Raw genomic sequence first — 20,998 nt, 5'->3', positions numbered from 1 at the left:
GGCGAAGTAGTAGTAGTAGTAGTAGTATAGAAATATAGCTGCACAAAGCTATGTGAGGGTAAAGTCCCAACGGTGAGCCATAGACCATTGGGGGGTTGTGTTATGTGCTCCTAGTTATTTCTGTAATAAAACAGAATTTTGTTGTCATTTTCTCTGTCATGCGAGTGTGTTTTGTGTCGCGTGTACTTTGCTTTTTCGTTACAGGCTGCAGTGTTAGTCGGCTGGCTTCTCCCGTGTGCACGCACAGGCGATGCATGTGCATTGTTCAGTTGCGGGTACTAGCCTCACATGCACTATATAAGATGATGATTCGAGGTAGCCGCTCGCTCTCTCTCTCTCTGGTCCTGCAGGCACGCACCTCAACACAATGCATCTATTAGTTTTGTTCTTTGGTCTTCTACTTGCGATTTTCGTTCAGTCAATATCTAAATAATTATGGTTTATTTAAAAGCGGTTAACACTGCTGGTTGGCATTGTGGCTAATGGTAGTTTTCTTTATTTACTTCACCTTTTTAATTTCAGTTAGCAGCGGGCCGGAAGACTGACCTCCCCCTTTCTCCCCTTTTGTTTCGATTATCTCTCTGTCCAGTTCTCGTTGTGAGTGAGGTTGTGACTTTTAGACAGCTCAGACCGTTTCTGGTCTGAGAGAGAAAGGTCAGTCCTTCTGACTCTGCCCTGTTTGTGTGTTTCCAATTTGTACAATGTCATAATAAATGTACCTATTTTTGTGCAAAAGGACGCTGTGGTGTTTTAAACAGGTTCGGCCTTGGTGCTGGCAGCAGCCGGTTATTGCAACTCGGCAGCCTTGAGCCATAACAGGTTGTGTGTCATGGACTGCAAACCTAATCCATAAACTATCCATACCAAGTTTGGTGTGTATTAAATGTAAGGTTACATGTGTAGTCATTATTAGGAAATTGCAATGATCATACAAAAAATTTGGCTGGATTTAAAGGAAGTGTTGTGTTATATCTTTTCCACAATGTATGCATATTTAATTTGTACATTTGAAAATTCAGAATAGAGGCTACAGGTGTGGTAAAATATTTTTATGCATATTCAGTTTTTTATTTTCTTTAAGATTCTTTGACTGAGGGGGTGTGCTTCCCAGGACTGCTGCAGGGAAGCTTTCTGAGGATTCCTGTCCAATTTCATACAATTTGGCTTTAATTATAGGCCACGCTGCACTATAAAACTGTGTGTCTGTGCATGCTCATCCACAATATGGGTTTCTACCATCCCCTGAAGTATTGATGCAATCAACCTAAATTTGGGGCCATAAGCATAATTTGGGTGTGGTCAGCCATTTTGCTTAAATTTGAATTGTTATCCTGCGGCCATCTTTGGACATCTCCAAATTTCCTTTGCAACGTAACACAAGGACATACTGCAGATCATGCGGGGAAAATTTGGTGAGCATCAGGCAAACATTACAGAATATGTTTGTTTTTCAAAAAAATCAAAATGGCTGCTACAGTCTAATAGGATCAGCTGTCATCTTTTAATAACATTTTAAGAGGGTATTACAAAGAACAAATGATTGAAAATTCCGTGTTGATATGTCAAAACAGACTAGATGTATTTTAAACATTTATCTAAAAAATTCTAAATGGAAAAAAATTCAATATGGACATTATGACTTCAAACCAAAAAGTCAGATTATAAAATAGCTTGTGAGCCTGGTTTCAAGTCTCCAGGATATTTAAATATTAGAAATTCAAATGACAGCTATTAGAATTTTTGTGATAAGCCCCACCCACATTGATTTTTATTAGCTTACTGTGTTTGTTGGAGTATCAACTCTCTTTGCAATAACTTTTAAGGTGAGCTTCCAATGAACAATTTATCGAGTTTTTAGTTCAAGAGAAGACATATCTACTCACATTGGTTTCATTTATCTAAGACAAAAGGGGCAGGAGTAATGATTTTTAGAAAATTTTGGACATAACTGTCTAATGTAGCATCACCATGTGGCCAATTGGGCTGTATTTCAGTGCTCGACTACTGTGCACAAGGATCTACCATTGTACATAATTTTAACCATTGCGCCATTGTAGCAACCTCACACAGTAAACAAACATAGGCTACTACCACGCGGCTTTATTTATGGGCGGTGGCTTGACCGAAACTAAGTGACAATAGCCAACGAAACCAAACATGCTAATTAAACTGCACCCCCATCACGCCTCCAAAACCCGGCTGTAAGAATCACTAAAACAAGCTGACTTTGCTGACAAATTATTTAGTATTTAGTGATCCTAAAAATGTTGTTTATTCTATTGAGTGACTTCTTCAACACTTTAACTTTCGTAATATGAAAAAGAGGAAAACAGTAAAAAAAATAATTTTTTTTGCCTCCTAGCGCGATTTCAAGATTTGCGACTTGCGGACCTTTCCACCAGCACCCGTCACATTTAGTAACAGAATGTAAATTGCTCTGATATTCTGCTTAAACAATGTTTCGATTTTACTAATTGATAGTTTAAAGTAATAATCTCGAAGATTTTAATTAAAATAAATGTCTATTAAGTCACTATCTATTGCTGCATTGGGTAACACAATGGTGATTGAGCCTATTTTTATATTAATATCATAATTCATGATTAAAAAACTTGGTGTCTGTGGCGGCATTCCCGGGAAAAAATCACAAGCGGCGCACAGTTAGTGACGCGTTTTTCATCACCCATCAGTGGTTGGTCCGCCAGAGAGGGTAGGCGGAACTAACGCAACAGGCTCGCTCTTCAACTCACTTGTGTGTAAGCGGTGTACTGTTTTTTCCGGTGTCTGCCAGCATTACAATAACAGAGAAGGGGGGGTTGGGGGAGTTATGGAACCCTAAAAAGTTTTTGTGTAACATAGGAGATCATATTATTTGTTGATGTAGATTTCGTATTACATTTAATAACAATGTAACTTTACTAAATTACACAGCTATTTGCACAGCTAACGCTAGCTACTGGACCATGTCAAGAAAGACAACACTAGTTCAGACAACGTTGCGCACAGTATCCATCTCTCATATCAGGTAATGTTGCGTTAGCTAGCTAGCTAGCTAATGTAATTAACACAATCTAATGTCGGCTAACAATTAGAAAAAAACGCTAGCTAACGCTACCGACCGGTACCGACCTCGCAAACCGTCTCTCGAATGCAATGCTACCTTGTTGCAACGTTGCAGTGTAGCTAACTTAAGGGTAGGGCAGGCAACGGCTCTGCTACTAGCCAGTTCACACCGCTGCAATTTTCTCTGCAACATTCTAAAACCGTTTCGTCTCGTTGCAAATCATTGATCTGAACTGGCCTTAACATTACCGTTATTTACATTGCCATCGAGTTCATCAATATATTATAATGATCGAAATAAAGCCGGGGTATGTGGAGCAGAGCCGGGTCTGATTTCTGAAGACGTCATGCAGAAAACTAAATAAAAGAATACGGCAGTATGGATTAACATTGTTATTATTTTATTACGCATATGTTCCTTCAGCCTTTATGCCCTTTTTGATGAAATCTCCTTTGTTTTTGTTTTATTCTTCTTGTTCTGATTGCTAATTTAACACCCAGCTCAGCTTTATTCTCGAACAGTTTAGCTAGCAAAACCAGAAACACCAGGTGTAACATTTTGCAAGGCAGTTGTTTCAAAAATACCACACAACAATCATTCACGAAAAAGACTGCTTATTGTGCACGAGATACATGATTGCACGAGCCACAGCGAATCCCGCAAATTCTTCTCTGCAGTGTAAAGATGTTCATACCGGGCAAAAGGTGGATAAAGAACGTTTGCAGAAATTGATCATCACTAATTCTACCCCAGGTTTGCTACGGCATTTTAACCCGGCTCGGCAGTGTAAAGACATCTTGAGTTAGCCTAATGTTAGACAACGAATGAGTATGTACATAACGTTACTTTTATAACAACCGTTTTTTATTCAGTAAACAGTAAGTGTTATAGTTAGCGTGCCAACTGACTGACGTCACACAGGCGACACTGGTTGGATCCGGTTGGATCTATGGGAAGTGAGGTCCAAAAACACACCTGCAATTACCGCTTCTCGCCATTGGCACCGCCATAGAGAACGAAACTGAAATCTTCGAGATTGTCACTTTAACGTTAACGTAAGATAGCTTGCAGCAGGTTGCCTCCAATCTTTGGTAGCTAGCTAACTGTTACATTAAGCTAGCTGGCAAGCTGTAGTTAGAGTTAAACTGTCAAGTAAGCTAGCAAGTATTGAAATTGCTTCGCATTGTCAGGACAATTGTGGACTGAGCAGAATATCAGTGCAACCCAAATTACACCATGGCTAGCTAATGCAGGCTAGTTTGACCATTTCCTAGCTATAACATTAATTAATGAAAAGGAACTAGCTTGCGGTCTTTGTCTTGCCTCTCATAGGAACAAGGCTTTGTTTAATTTTAGTTTATTAAGCTTTTTTACACTCCTATTTTCACGTAGATAATGTGTGTATGTTGCATAAATTTATTTCCTTTCAATTTCGAAGTTTCAGTGGTTAAAGTTACGTGTAGAAATGAGTGATGCAAAGAGGAAGATGCTTACAGACTTCTTCAAAAGGTCAGACATCACTATTGATCTAGCTTAGCTAGGCACACATGCTGAAGCCATTTGTATCTTTTGGGAGCAATATATTCACTAGGTAATCCAATCATGATTTAATTTCTTGATATAAAAGTACAAAAATGAATGGCCAAGCTAGTTCAAGTTTATTGTCTCTTTGCGCATTTTCAATCTGTTGTCAGATTTGTCATCAACATGTCATGCTATCAGTGCTTTCACTTAATATTAAGGTTTTCCTTTTCCTTTGTCAATTCTCCTCATTTAAATTCAGAGTCACTTGGGGCAATGAGAACAGGAAAACTGAGGTACACATTTCTCTAGTGAGTGGCAGAACTGTAGGGTAGGCCCATATGGCAACAACAATGAGAAGTAAATTAAATCTTTGAGAAAGAAAATAAATGAACACACTGTCTCGCACAGTCACAAATTAGTAGAAGACATACTGAAAAGACAAGATGAGAAAGCTCTAGAATCAAGCTTTCTTAAAACACAAGCTGAAATTTTAGCTTCAACCCACAATGTCTTCAGAACAGCATCCCATATTGCCAAAAATAACCGGCCTTACTCTGATCATCAGGACTAATAGAGCTACAGATGATAAATGATGTAAATGTTGGCCGTGTTCTTCACTCAAATGTCACACGTATAGATATTGTACATTTTATATCAAAAGAGATGAGGCAAGCATTATTTGCAAGTATCAGAGTGACCCGGTCATAGCTCACTGTTATTGTGGATGAAAGCACCTCGTTAAGCAAGAAGTCTTGTCTTGTTGTGTACCTCAGAACATCAGTTGATAGCTCAGAGCCGTTGACCTTCTTCTTAGATCTTCTTGAGCTAGTGAATACAACCGCAGATGGAATCACTAGTGAGCTACTGAACTGCCTGCTGAAACATAGTCTTGATGATGCTTTTCTTAAAGAATGTCTGGTGGGATTCTGCTCAGATGGAGCCTCTGTAATGATAGGCAAAAAAATGGAGTGTACTTAAAACTGAAAATTAAGTTCCCAGGCCTCATAGGCTGGCATTGTCTGAACCATAGGTTGGAGTTGTCTGTATCAGATGCAGTCAAGCACCGCACAGAGACCAACCACTTCACAGCTTTTCTTGACAAGTCTGTATAATCAGTCACCAAAGAACTTAAGAGCTTGATGCTGTAGTCTCTGAAGTAGGTGTATGTTTGAGAAGGATTGGTCGAGTCTTAGGGATAAGGTGGGTGGCTTCATCTTTCTGCACTCTACAATCACCTCACCGCTGCAAGTAAAGATGTGAACCGAAATTCAAGTGAAAGATATATGTATGAGGGGCTAGCAGCAAAGTTGAGTTCAACTGCATTTGTTAAAAACCTTGGGCTGATGATGGACGCACTTGAGGAGCTTAAAGACTTGTCTGAGGCTCTGCAGACATTAGACCGTCGGATAAAAACACATGGCCAAGCCCTCTACCATTAATGTATGGGGAAAATGAAGTAAGAGAGCTATGGAATCTTTTGAAAATAGGATTCTCTGGTGTTAAGCAAAGTTATAGGGATTTTAAGAGAATGCCAGTGTATCAATGCACCCTTCTGAAACTTAAACATGCAGTGGAAACCATTGCTATGAGCAGTGCAGAGTGTGAGAGAGGTTTCTCGGAAATTAATGCAGTTGTGACACCGTTGCGCTCACAACTGAACATTGAAAATGTCTCTGCTCTAATGTTCATTAAAATGGTTGGACCTCCTCTTACCTCTTGGGACCCCACAAAATATGTCAGGAAGTGGGTAGCTACCACAAGGTCTGCAGACCATTCAGCATGTAGACAAAGATACACTACCACACAGGCTTCCCCATATCAGCCCATCTGGGATCTGATGAACTAACTGGTCTTACTGATACTTTTACAGTAAGACGTTGTGCACAAAATCTTTAGTCATGGAGTCATGGAATTTAATTGTGTTCTCTGTGATGGAATTAACTGTAATATTAGCATACCGTTTCCACTGTGTGTATTGATGTGGAAGTTAAAATTATTCTATCTAGCTAGTTGGGATAATGTGTCTTCAGTGAGTACACATGTGGTTGCTTCTCAATTTTTTCACTTTTCTATTTATAGATTATGGTTAGCAAGATTGCGAGGAAATGGTGATTGAAATTCTATGGGACTTTGAAAAGTCATGGAAAGGTTTGGAAATTTGAAAAGGGTTGGGTAGCCTGTGTATATTGTAATATTGTAAGATGTAAATTAATTCCGGTTTAACGTAACTATTAAAAAGACTGTTCTATTCATATTACTTTGCATTATTATTCTCTCCTTTAGTGGTAACAACACCATTCCTATATTTGATACAGATACACAGAAGAGTGCACTTACAGAAAGATTTTATTGTCATCAGCTGTAGTTTTGCGCACTGCCAACAGTATCTAGAACAGTGGTCTCCAACCCTGGTCCTGGAGAGCGACAGGGTCTGCTGGTTTTTGTTTTCACCTTAAAATCAGCACCCGATTGAGACCCAAGATACCAGTTGAGTTGAGTTAACTGTGTAATCAACTGCTCTAATTGATTCATGAAGTGCAGAGTCACTGTGAAAACCAGCAGACCCTGTAGGTCTCCAGGACCAGGGTTGGAAACCACTGATCTAAAATGACTTTGATTAGCGTTTTAGTGTTCAGAGCAGAGGGTTGTCTCACCTTGTTATATTTTATTTACAGTTTGTCAAATGATATCAATCAGATTTTGTAGTCCATACGCACACACATGTGCACCCATGGCAACCCTGAAACCACAGAGCCCCCCCACATAACAAATCCCAATTTAACCCCTGGTTATAGGCATTTAAATTAATTTATTATTTAAATTATTTATTGTTTTTATAGCACCACTTATTGACAAAGAGATGCCAAAATGTGCATGCTTCCTCAGAATTATATGCTGTACTTACATACCACATGTCATGAGGATTGGACATAGTCTTCATAAGTTACAGCTGTTTAAATAAAAAATGGCCACACCCACATCAATTTTATGTACGGTGGGTATACATACATTGTTACTGAGGTTCAGACTTCAAAGATTCTTTCTGACCTAATTTGCTGATCATAGGCTGAACAGCCCCAGACTAGTTTGCAAAAGTTGGTTGTGCAAAAAATTTGAAATTGTGGAAAATTTTGGCGTACGCATATTACACTGGGAATATACATTTTGTTTAGCATGAGTCAAGGAATCTGGTGAAAAAAGAATTTCAATTCTAGACCACAGGTCAGGAGTCATGGCCCAAAACAAAAATGGTTTTGTTACAGTGCCACCATGGCTCACTTCCTGTTTTGTGCCCTTCGCCATCAAATGTTTCTTTACAGCCACTATATAATCTGCAACTATCTTTTAATCATTTTTGGTCAAACTACTCTCCGGAATATACATACCAAATTTGGTGGTAATCCATCAATGCTCTAGCAGGCGTCTTATTTTAAAGGGTTTTCAAAAAATTCTAAATGGTGGAAAATCCAAAATGGTGGACATTATGACTCCTAACCATTTGAGTTGTCCATGAGGAGCCACATCTTCTGAGTTTGGAATAAAGTCTCTAATTCAGAAAGGGCAGGAGTTATGATTGTTGAATGCTAGAAATTCAAATGAGTTATAGTACCACCAAGTTGCTAATCAGTTCCAAAATCATATGGCCACATGAACATCCCCTACGAAAGTACCAAGTTTTATAGGTCTCATGCAGGCAGGCCAAAACTGGGGACAGAGGAAAATGACTAATAGTATTTCCAAAATAGTGGCAATGATTTTTCATCAATTTATGAATTTAAAAAAAAAAATTGTGCTCTTGTGAACATCATTAATCTTATAAGGCATGCATAAAACATGCATTAAACTGCCACATGGTACTATGGTATATAGGCCATGTATGTATAGCTATCTGAGAAATTGATATATATTGTGTCCCCACTTTCCAGCCTGAACGAGCTAAAGCTAAGCAAACCCTGCTTTCAAGTGAGGTCAGATTGTAGTTTTCTCCAAGTCAGGATTATGCCACAACTCTGCCAATTCGTGTTGCATCTAGAATCCTGATTTTCCTAACTTGTTCATCTGACCACTCAGAGTTTCCAGACTTGTTCATCTGGCAAAATATTTTCCATGTAACAACAACAAATCTCACAGTGTTGGTTTTCACTTTAATGGCTTTGTCTTCTGCTGTCTCTTCTGAGGCAATCACTGTAGGAGGTGGGACCCATAGATCACATGGCTAAATTAGGGTATCAGCATGACTTCTAATTGCCCCAAGTTAATTTCTTTTGATGTTTGTAGAGGGGAGAAAAGGCAGTATTGTTAGAAACAATACAATATTGTATCCAAATTACTGTTCTTCTAGGGCCATAATCTAAACACTAGATATCTGACAATAGTCATTATCAATCTGGTGCTCAGTCAGCCTAGCATGTTTCATATGTTTATATTTATATCTACACGTGTCTGATTTTTAACTATTTTTTTCTTTTTTAAAATTTGTTCAGCTCTATAGTGCTAATTTGTGGTTTAATCAAGCCAATTCTTTATGGCTGTCCACAAGATGGAATTAGCAAGACACACCAGGTTTCATCACTTTGTGCCAAACCACCTAAGATTTATTCGTTTTTGGTAAAAGAAAACCATGCCCACATGCAAATTCATTTGACACAACTTTTAATGTAGCAACTTGAGAAAATGCAAAGTAGTCAAACTATAAGGAAGGACATAGATGTTGAGTGATTTTAAGTTATTCAAAATGGCGGTAAATCCATAATAGGAGGCTAATAGGTCCTTGAGGCAAATTTATTCTCATTAAGGAGTGGGACCTTGTGACACCAGTTTCAGGTCACAATTAACTGATATAGCCTCACCATGTGGCCAATCAGTGCTAAATTTACTCAGCATTGGCAGGGTGGGTATCACTGTGCCAAGATTCATATCAGCCATATGATTAGGCTAGAACTAATGAAAGTGAAAATTAGAGAAGAAATATCCAAAATGGTTGCTCATTCAAGATGAACGCAACCCAAAAGGCATGGACATATGTACCTAATGATTTGATTAGACACTCCAGCAAGTTTTAAATCTCTGTGATGGAACACTGATTTTAGTGAATTTTCTTCTCTTGCGCTCTCCAGCACCATTAAATGGTTTGATTGTGCCACTGCTTTATGTCTGTTATCAGGGTAGAGTAATACATGCACATGCCAAGTTTCATCACTTTATGGAAAAGTGTTTGGGATTTATTAAGTGTTTTGTAAAAAGATTCAGACTCATTCAGATTTTTTGGCTTACTATCACATTTTTTTATGTAACAATTACTGGATTTTTAAAGATATTAGTCATATATACCACGTTTAGTTCAAATCAGACATATGGTATAAGAGAAGATTGACTTTGAGAGAAAATTTAAGAAAATCAAAAAGCAAGAAAATCCAATATGGTATGCTTTTTGGATCCAAATGGCAAATTTGCGCAGAGTGACTTGGCGAACCTATGGATGCTGGTTCAGGTGAAAAACAGCAGGAGTCGTGATCATTTTGGTTTAATCGATTGCTGAGTGCCAAACCTGCACATTTGCAAGTATTATGTCAGAAATAGCTATGTATGCTATTAGAATAAAAGTCCCATGTTCACGTTGTGCTTATTGCGCACAAAAAGAGGTTACAAAATTATTTAATTGATCAAGAGGTGAATCAATAGGCTCCTAAATGGTGAAGATGTGGACACATGGCAACAAAAACTAACCATGTGGAACATAATAAAGAATTATGCCTATTGATTTCCCTCAGTCCTGAATTTCATCAGTTAAACATTTTTTTTTACCTCTCTTCATGCAGCTGTTTCCAATATAGCACAATGTGAACATTGGACTTTTATCTCAATAGCATGCACAGCTATTTCTGACATAATATGTCTAAATAGCATAAATAATCCCTCCACACATGAAAAGTATCAAATTAAGTGAAAATGAACAGCTTGTTAAAATTCTGGGATTGTAATTGTGGTAGGAACAAATACCAGCGTTCAGGACTCACTAAACCAAGTATAGAATTAATTTACCTAATTTGCATAATTTATGCATTTTATAACACAGCAGCCATATTTTTCCATGTATGAACTCTCTTTATAGGACATTTAATGATAAGAATCCACTGATCATACTACTGCAAGTTTCATGCAAACTGTTCAATCACTCTAAGAGGAAATGTCGTTTATGTTTTTCCTAAAAAATCAATCATAAAAAACTAACCTAACACACTTACCTCTTTGCGCAGATGTCAAATCTGGCCAATCCTTGCCCATTTAGGGGGTACCCCATTTGAAGCTTTGTTACTCCAGATGTGATCATAACAGAGACTTGAAAAATGGCTTAAATGAAGCAAGAGATTTGAACCATTTGCAATACTAACTTAGATTATACATATATAGTCTATATTCATAATTTAGGAAGACAAAGTGCCTCAAAGGCAACTGTTCAGGCAAAAATGAATTTGCTCTTTTTTTAGTTTGCAATGAAATACTGAGAGATCCCATGTATACAGCAGGTTAAACTATACATGTCCTGGATCAAAAACTCCTTGACCACCAGTTCATAAAATCTATGGGTGGATATGTAGAACTACTAAAGATCTATGAAGCAAAAACTAAGCAGTGTACCCAGTGTCTCCAAATCTATCCAAAATGTCTAAATTATGCATTGGTGTAAATCACAACATATTCACGTATTTCACGACAACTGTTTTGACTCAAGAAACTCACTGTTGCATCATTTTCAAATGGGACTTACAAGTTTTCCATCAGTGCAGTGGTCTAAAATGTCTAGAGGTCCAGAAACATATCCAAACTCTCTTCAAAATGAATAAAATGTCCATTTTAAAGCATATAAATGAGCCCCTTATGATGAAACATTAATATCAGATTAAAAAAATTATGCAAAAACATTGTCACACAATGGGATACAGTACCTAAATGTGTAATAATTAACTCTCATATGTATTTCTGTACTCCACTAATGTTTTCTTGTATGGGGATGCAATGACATAAAAACAGTATTCAGCCGTCCACCACGTTTTGGAAATGTTCCAACTCTCACGTAACTGGTGCATGCAACACAAAAACTACTAAGCTACCAACGAACGCTTACATTACAGTGTGAAATATCCTCATTATAAAATACCACTAACCTATTTAAAGACACACAATTTCAAAAATAATATATAACCAAAATATTTTCAGCAGTAATACTTACATAGCGATAATGAAATGTTATCTGTGTTCAGTAGATAAAGACAGATATCAATGCTCTCTGCTCTCCTCTTCTGTCTTAATCCAGAAAACGATGTCAGCTAGGTCTATCAGCAAACATATAGCTTAGCTATGCTCAGAAGTCCTCAATAATAATAATATTTTCCAAGAAATTATGAAAATCATTGATAACATTTAGTCAGGTGCAGTGTCTCTTACTGCTACCACAGAGTGAATGCGTAAGTGAATGCAATGATGAGAAAACGTTCGGTTACGCTGAGCTATAAAACGCTATTCTAAAAGCAAACTTAGACATGTTATGCATCGTTAGAAAGATTATACTGTCACCTATTAAATACATTAATTGTCAATCAAATCAGACTGTACTAAAAAGGGTGACAATTCCATAAACAACACGTGTGGGATTTACGCACAGCTATTTTGGAAAGTACCCAGGTGTCACAAATGCACGTATATTTCACAAACGGATTTGAGCTCCTTGCATCTGGGCGTTGATTAAGAGTGCCCAAATTTAAGTGCAACAGAACAAGAAACTCCTTTATACCTACCTCCATTAATCTGCTGAACACGCACAAGTAATGACATTGCTCTTATGTGCTTAATTTGATGACATTCTTGTTATGATTGCCTTTTATTTATTTATTTAACCTAACAATGCGCTGTATAATGCCATGTATTGACAAATATCGATAATTGGTAATTCCCAGATTATGCACTTTATGGTCAAGTGTTTCCTGCTCGTTTTTTAATCTCATGTCTGTTAAGTGTCTGTACTTTTATGGCTGACGTGTAAAATGTGGTCTGTGTTGTTTTAACCTTTGTATACCTGCCTGCAAAGCAAATTTCCCTCCAGGGACAATGAAAGTATTGATTGATTGATTGATGGTATAATTGTTGAAAATGTGTCTTGTTTATTTCGTTATTCAGTGAGCAGCTTTTTCACTACTGTATTGGTATATCTTAGGGCTATTGTTGGGTTTATCTTGTTGCTATGACGAAAAACGATTTTTGAGTAGTGAAAGAGTATTTTTATGAATGCCCAGATAGACAATATTGTCCATTATGTCATGGGTGGGGGCTGTAATTGCAGATGAGACTGCAGGGAGGGGGTGCTTGTTAAATGAACGACCAGAGCAACATTGGTGGCGCTGCAAAACTCCATATTTGGCATAGCTGTCGTGTATCGTCTACTAATGAAACCAAAACAAAGCGTTAACTCATACTTTTGTTGCAGGAGACATCAAATAGAAAGTTGAAACTTGGTCGCAACTGGGTCTTCCAGCAGGACAATGATCCTAAGCATACCTCCAAAGTTGTAACAAAATGGTTTAAAGACAATAAAGTGAAAGTATTGGAGTGGCCATCACAAAGCCCTGACCTGCAACACTCTGCAACAGCTTTCCAAAGAGACAGATGGCCACATAGAGTTCAATCATTGTTTTACGGAAATACCATAGCTGCAGTTCAAAGGGGTGTCACCGACAGCAGACCAAATGGGTGTCCCACTTGAGTCATTTTTTTCCCCCAAACCACTTTAGCGTAGTTACAACATATGTTCAGAATAGATTCCATTGCTCAGCACGATGAGAGCGCTGACCACGCCCCGTTAGTTAAGAAAATAAGACCTTCTAATTTTTTTTATGGCTTTTCCTGTTCCCCCCCTAATTTTCCTAATTTCCCCGAATTAACTGCTTTAATATACATGGATTAAATCTAATATGAATCTAAATGCACATTTTTTAGGATCCATGACATGGTGTGTCATTTGCAGCAAACCAAATCTGAGATGCCCTTAAATACAGTTGACAGTAAAATAAATATGCGGCAGAGATCCAAGGAATTCTAGCCAGCCAGCATGCATTAAACTATGCGTGCTGTTAATTGAAAAGACCAAAATCTAAGCACAAACAAGAATGTAGCGCACATTACATGGCAGTTTACTCAAACGTCTTCAAATAGAAAATTGCGGTAGAGATTCAATTAATTCTAGCCAGCCAGCACACGATAAACTATACATAAAAGACCAAACTTGGCGCGGCTACACATCGCGTTGACCAATGCGACTACGGGGCGTGGTTTGCGCTAAATCTTATTGACCAATGTTGCAACTACGGAGTGTGGTTTGCACTAAAATGATTTGAGAAAAAAATGACGTCCCACTTAAGTTCACACTTGGCAATTATCACACCTCTGACCAGAATACTTAAACCCTCACTTGTGGCTGTCTCGTTGAGATTCGAACGGAACACTTGTAGAGGCACCGAGGTGAGTCCGAGGTGAGTCTCTCTTTGTGCATCGTAATAAAACCTCAATTGGAAAGTGGTCATCAGTGTTACTTCACAGGTTCCGACTTGGTTCCACAAAGGGAGAACATTCCCAACAGCACCACCAACTAGTCAATCTGTGCACTCAGAGGTCTGCAGCCTTCACAGTCCTACCAATTTTCGTCATTCCAAACAGACACTATAATCCTTTAACCCAAAACCCACGAGAAAAAATTATAAAAATAGGAACAAAAACAATAGGGTTCCAGCAGCTTTACTGCTTGGACCCCTAATAATAACCAAACCAAGGAATGCAATAGAGTGCCTTGCACCTTTGGTGCTTGGCTTCTAAATAAAACCAAGATACACAAAAGGGGGCCAAGCACCAAAGGTAAAAAAAATAAAAAAAATAAAATAAATAGCAGTCCATCTCGCACGGCAGATTTCACCTGATCAGTATGCTTAATTTCTTTACATCTTCACAGTCAATTCTGAAGACTTCAAATTACCTAATCAAAACAACATTGCTGTTTTTGTTTTGTATGACTAAAGCTACACAGCCTATTTTGTGTATGTTCTGCATTTTCGATAAGATCATGTGACCAACATCAATCCATCCATTTCCCAAGTAAATATTTGTGTTATGTGCAGGTTTTGCCAATTATTACAATTCAAAATTGAACTGAATGCTGCAAAAAACAGCTACATTTTAAGAATGCACCACACTTTCTTTTTTCTGCCTGATAAACGCATAATTATCTGTTAATGCAAACTGTAGAATAGCTTCATTGTTTTGTCGTAATGGTAAACAAGCTTAGTAAACAACAGCATAGTCCGCTGCCATAAAATTTACGTTTTAGCAGCTAGGCTTCATGTAACATCACTTTGCCATACCTACCAAAATGATGCCACTGGGATCAGAATCTCTACGCATCCCCTCTCCCTTAATATATCATTACTCTTCTGAAAATCTAATATAATCTGATATAAATGTTTTTGATATGTTTAATCTTTGTATCTTGGTATTCCATAATAAGCTGTCTGTGAAATAAAATTTCAGACAATTGGGTTTATTACTTGTCAATCATTTATTTTACATATTTTAGTAATTACTTCAACATGTAAAGTGGAATGCAATATTTATAATTTAAATACTTATCAATCTACTAATGGACCCTGATCTGCATGAGTTCAAGGAAAGGGGCGATATCTGTCTTGGGGTTTAGGGTTGCCAGTAATCTAAATCCATATTTTTTAGAAGAGATCAACTTTGTTTCCCACTTGCTTACCCCACCCACCCCTTAATAAAATCCATTAAACTAGTAATCAGATATGTATGGCATTAATCACATAACACATCACTTAAATCACATCAGAAAACGTTCCAACGGTATTTGAATAATGTAGTTTTTTTATATTCATACTATACAAAATGAAAAATTGTGAAACTCCCAGAGAACTGGTTGAAAATTAACATACATTTTGGGGGTGCGATTCACATGTACATTTACATGCAGTAGTGATTCCAGGGAGGAGCTGGAGGGAGACACTGATGGAGTCTGATGGCAGTCTGATGGACGCCCAGTCTCTAAACAGTGAACTGCAACTTCTCAGCTTGTGCTCAGAAAGGAAAAACTAGGACTGGGAGCATTTTGCATTTCACATATCATCATTTTTTCCCCCCCTCACAACACAATGGGGTAAATACACAGGTTCTGCCACCTGCTGCCCTCTGCATGGCTCTGCCTTCGGCTAGCCTCTCCTCACCTTGTAGTATGTTGAGGCCATAAATTCCAGTTATGTTTCATTCAGTACTGGGGGGTTTGCTTGCCAACAATTTCACATTTCTTTTTGTGCTACATCGAGTACCAGCGATGCAGCCCCTTAGTATACTGTACAAGCTGTCGGGTGGTCCACTTGCACTGCTATGTCATCCAAATCAAACATGTGAATCAAACATTTGCTGCAATTCCACCATACATCCTCCTGTAATTTAACAAACACACTAGTCCAAATGCTTCTCATCCCATTTAAATTTTCCTATTCCTGAAATTTCAAAACACTGGCTTTTCCCATCGTACATTATTAAAAGAAGATAAGTAGGTTTATGTTACCTAAAATAATACAAAATTTGGATGGTTACTATCCTGCGGATGGAGGCTCATTGCAACGGGCAGAGGAAGCGGGTGCTAATCCTTTCTTTCTTCCAGGGAGAAAAAGCAATTTCACATTGATAATGTGGCTGCGCCAAGCTCCATCTGGCTATCACTGATAAGAGTGCCTGTGTGACAGAGGAATTTTCCACTCCTCAGGCAATTTGCGCTGCTCACTGATCTTCAAAAACCCAGCAGGCACATCAGACACAGAGAGCTGGGTTTCACATGGCAGGGAGGAAGGCAAGAAATGGGTGAAAAGGTAGCAGGATAAGCAGTGAATGGGAATAGGGAAGGGTTATTGTAGGAAGGTTGTCCTCGTGAGTGGGTAAGGGATGGAGAGGAGGAGAAAGAGGGGGTGAACAGGGTCAGATGGTTACCTGGTAATAATGTATACCGCAATATACAAAAATACTGGCATGTTATTTCAATAACATTCAAACTACTAGTGGAAAACCCATAGTAATATCTGCCCGAGCATGAAAATATAGTTTATTTACCAATTAAACATCTTTCACCTTTACCAAAAGGTGTCATTTTTGTAGCTGACGTAATATGACCATTGTATTCATAAAAGTTTCATGCTATCACCATTACAAAGCAGGATGCAAAGCAAAAAAATAAGGCTTTTTAATGGCTCACAGCTGGTTTTTCACTCACATTGGCCCCTCATTGTTTTATTATTTGTTTTATATTTATTTATAATGTTGAGAAGATGACACAGCAATATGAATCTAAATTAAATGCGTTACACATAAGTTTATAATACTAGAATATTGACTAGGTCCACTAATATCACAAAAGTCACTTTTTTTGAGGAACAGACTCAAAAAGAGGCATTTTAACCCCTTTGTGCAATCCCCCTAATAGTCTGCAAGCTGATGTGCCTAGATTGCTCAACTCAGACTTTCATTCCTCCTGCAACCAAACTATGAGTTGAAAACACAAACTGTTCTAGCTTTATTAGCAGATGATACATGACAACTATGCCGAATATGAGTTTCTAAATGCCACCATTGTCGTGCCGGTCGTCCATTTCACAAGCACCCCCTCCCTGCAGTCTCATTTGCAACTACACCACCCACCCATGACACACTGAACAACAGTGTCTATCTGTGCATTCATAAAAATATTCTTTCACCACTAAAAAAGTGTATAGCAAGAATGTATTCCCAATAATAGCCCTAAGACATGCCAATACATCAGTGAAAACGCGGCTAACTGAATAACGAAATAAACTAAACAAATTTTTCTAAAATTATACCATGTCATTCTACTGTCAATATCTGGGACTAATTATGGAACAAATATGCAATCTTGGCATTGGTATTACTCATAGAGTTGTCCCTATAGAGACTGAGTGGTCATATGTTGTCTTGGACAACCCGTTTTTGAAATATACGCTCATTTGTGACACCTGGGTACCCTCCAAAGTAGCTGCGTGTAATACCACACATGCTGTTTATGGTGTTGTCGCCCTTTGTAGTACAATCTGGCTTGATTGACAATTAATGTATCCAATAGGTGATAGAATTAACATTCTAACGATGTATAATATGTTTAGTTTCACTTTTTTATAGCGTAACCGAACGCTTTGTCTCATTATCGCAGCCTTATGCATGGTAAAGAACACTGCACCCAGCAAAACTTTATTCTCTACATTTCACTGTAATGTAAGCATTCGTTAGTATTTTAGTAATTTTGTGTTTCATGCACCAGATATGACGCGAAAGTTGGAACACTGCCAAAACGTGTTGGACAGTTGAATTTTGTTTTAATGTCATCCCATCCCCATACAAGAAAACATACATATTGTAGATTATCGCAGCCTTACGCATGGTAAAGAACACTGCACTCAGCAAAACTTTATTCTCTACATTTCACTGTAATGTAAGCATTCGTTAGTATCTTAGTAATTTTTGTGTTTCATGCACCAGATATGACGCGAAAGTTGGAACACTGCCAAAACGTGTTGGACAGTTGAATTTCGTTTTAATGTCATCCCATCCCCATACAAGAAATCATACATATTGTAGAGAACAGAAAAAACATGAGAGTTAATGATTACACTTTTAGGTACTGTGCCACATTGTGTGACAATGTTTTAGCATTATTTGATATCAATGTTTCATCTTAAACCTTCCCAAGGGGCTCATTTATATGCTTTATAATGGACAAAAAGAATCTTTGGAGAGATCTTGGATATGTTTCTGGACCCCAAGATATTTTAGACCACTGTACCGATGGAAAGCTTGTTCATTCTCAAAATGGTGCAAAAGTGAGCTCCTTGAGTCAAAACAGTTGATTGGTAGTGAAATACATGATTATGTTGTGATTTACAGAAATGCACAATTCAGACATTTTGGATAGATTTTAAGACACTGGGTACACTGCTTAGTTTTTGCTTCATAGATCTTTAGTAGTTCTACATATCCACCCTTAGATATTACGCACTTGTGGTCAAGGAGTTTTTGATCCAGGACATGTATAGTGTAACCTGTTTTATATATGGGATCTCTCAGTATTTCATTGCAAACTAAAAAAAGAGCAAATTCATTTTTGCTTTTTTGCCTAGACAATTACATTTGTGGAACTTTATTTCTTCCTAAATTATGAATATATTATTGTAAATGGTACAAATGTCCTGCTTCATTTAAGCCATGTTTCAAGTCTCCATGATGCTCACATCTGGAGTTATAAAGCTTTAAATGGCACCCCCTAAATGTAAAGGACTGGGCAGATTTGGAATGTGCACGAAGGGTTTAAGTACCTCCTGACTTATTTTCTCTTAATCAAATTCTTGCTCTAACTCCAACTCTAACTTACTAGATAAAGAAAAGACTCTATTTTTAAGCAGTTCTATGAGGGAGGGGGGCATAATTGAGAGAGAGGGGGTCAACCTGGCTGTGCTGATTCGGTGAGGTGTGAAGTGTGGGGGTATGATTGTAGACAGGGACTGTCTGAAAATGAAAATTTGCATATTAAATTGGCCTTTTGCCAATATGCAATATCTTTTGATAGTAGTCTTATAGTTCTTTGCCCTGCTTGGAAGCAGAGCAAATAACTATGAGACTACTATCAAAAGATTCCTGGTTTTAACATCAAACATGTCTAACCTCTGAGGTAATCAAGTTCAGTTATCAAAGAAAAAACATGGAAGTTTTTCCAACTGCACCTGCGATGTATTTTCATAGACAAATAAATTAAGGGCAACATGCAGGTTAAACTTTTAAATGGATTTCAAATTCTGCGCTCATGTAGAGGATGGTTTGAAAAAAATTAATACAATACAAACCATATGGGCTGAAATGCAGTAAAAAGTAGGCATTCTAAGCCACATCCCCAATAAAATATACATATCGGCAAGTGACGTAACAAAGGGGAGATATATTGACATGCACAGAAAGTCTGTAGTGGGATTATTTAAAAATGCTACAGTAAAACTCCACACAATTGAGCCAGTATGGGGATCAGGACCCCTTTTCTCATGAGCAAGGATCAAAAGTGTGAGACCTTCAAAAATTTACAGAGAAATTCCAAACCAAATTTTCACATTTCTCGCTTTAGCCTGTACTGAATTACATAGAAGGTTTGAAGCCAGATTATTCAAAAACGCTACAGTAATTTCACAGAAATCGGGTAGGATGTAGACCAAGGCTGTGTCCCAAACTGCATACTTCCATGCTCCGAGTGCGCATAGCGAGCATGCCTCCATCTTGGAGTGCGAGTCCAAACCGAATTTTGGTAGTGCAGAGCATGGATAAAGTACCCGGATTTGCACTCCATTTGATCAAAATTTGAAGTGTGCATCCGTGCATGCTCCGACTGGGAAAAATCCCATAATTCCTTTCGCGAAAACGGTCAAAAACAACGGTAATGGTGGATGACAGTCTAGTGTAGGCTACTCTCTCGGACTGGAAACTGAAATCATGTCATAGGAAAATGGTACACAGTGAGGACTTGGTATATAAATAAAGTGGTAGAGTGTTGATGAATAACGCAATATGTAAAGTATCGGTTCTTTTTTTAGTTTAAAGATATGTGCTTATAACGAGTGTAGCGAACTATATTGAATACATCGGTGCTAATCGTCGGGTTCCGTTTTGAATTATAAACTGCCGTTTTATCCTCGCCACTGCCCATCTTCTTTTCATTTAATTTGAAATACACCCTTGCCTATGGAGTAGCCACCACAAACATGACAGGCTCCATATCTGTTGCCTAACTGAGTACCCAGTTGTCCGCACACAGTTGGTATACAGCGCGAAAATAATGAAAAAACAGACACGACTGTTTACAATGAAATGGCAACTTTATTATGGGGTTGACAGTTCACTGAAAGCTATCCAAACTGCAATTAATATTTTCCAAGCTATCATTGCCTTCCACTGCTCTTCTGAAAGCAAAAAGGAGACTTCAATTGAAGTGGCTAGCTCGCTAAAAGTTGCTGATATTACTGGTTAGTCTAAATCATAATATTTCAGTAATAGCCTACTACTTATGGAGTGTGAGCATCTATCAACCAGGTTCGTTCGGTAGACAGGAAAACATCAGATTTTCAACTGTAGTCTATATAAAATAGGCAAAATATAAGTAACAACCTGTACCTAGTTATGTAGAAAAAAATGTCCTTGTTACCCTCCAGAGGTAATTTTTTCAGTACATTCGCAATTTTTTTGGCTAGCTTTAGTTGCTACGGAGACGTGTATCGACCACTGCATAGAGATTAAAGGAACTTGTCTTTA

The 20,998-nt window shown here is 37.9% G+C and overlaps 1 protein-coding gene across 5 annotated transcripts in view; it reads right to left on the bottom strand.

Moving 5' to 3' along the window:
- The window catches only part of ubr3 (ubiquitin protein ligase E3 component n-recognin 3), a 418,217-nt gene that overhangs the window by 80,781 nt on the left and 316,438 nt on the right, over nucleotides 1-20,998 (bottom strand). The gene's annotated exons all lie outside the window — the stretch shown is intronic.

This window comes from Anguilla anguilla, chromosome 3 (assembly GCF_013347855.1).
Source record: "Anguilla anguilla isolate fAngAng1 chromosome 3, fAngAng1.pri, whole genome shotgun sequence".
Lineage (NCBI taxonomy): Eukaryota > Metazoa > Chordata > Actinopteri > Anguilliformes > Anguillidae > Anguilla > Anguilla anguilla.
This window is presented reverse-complemented; position numbering and strand designations above follow the sequence as displayed.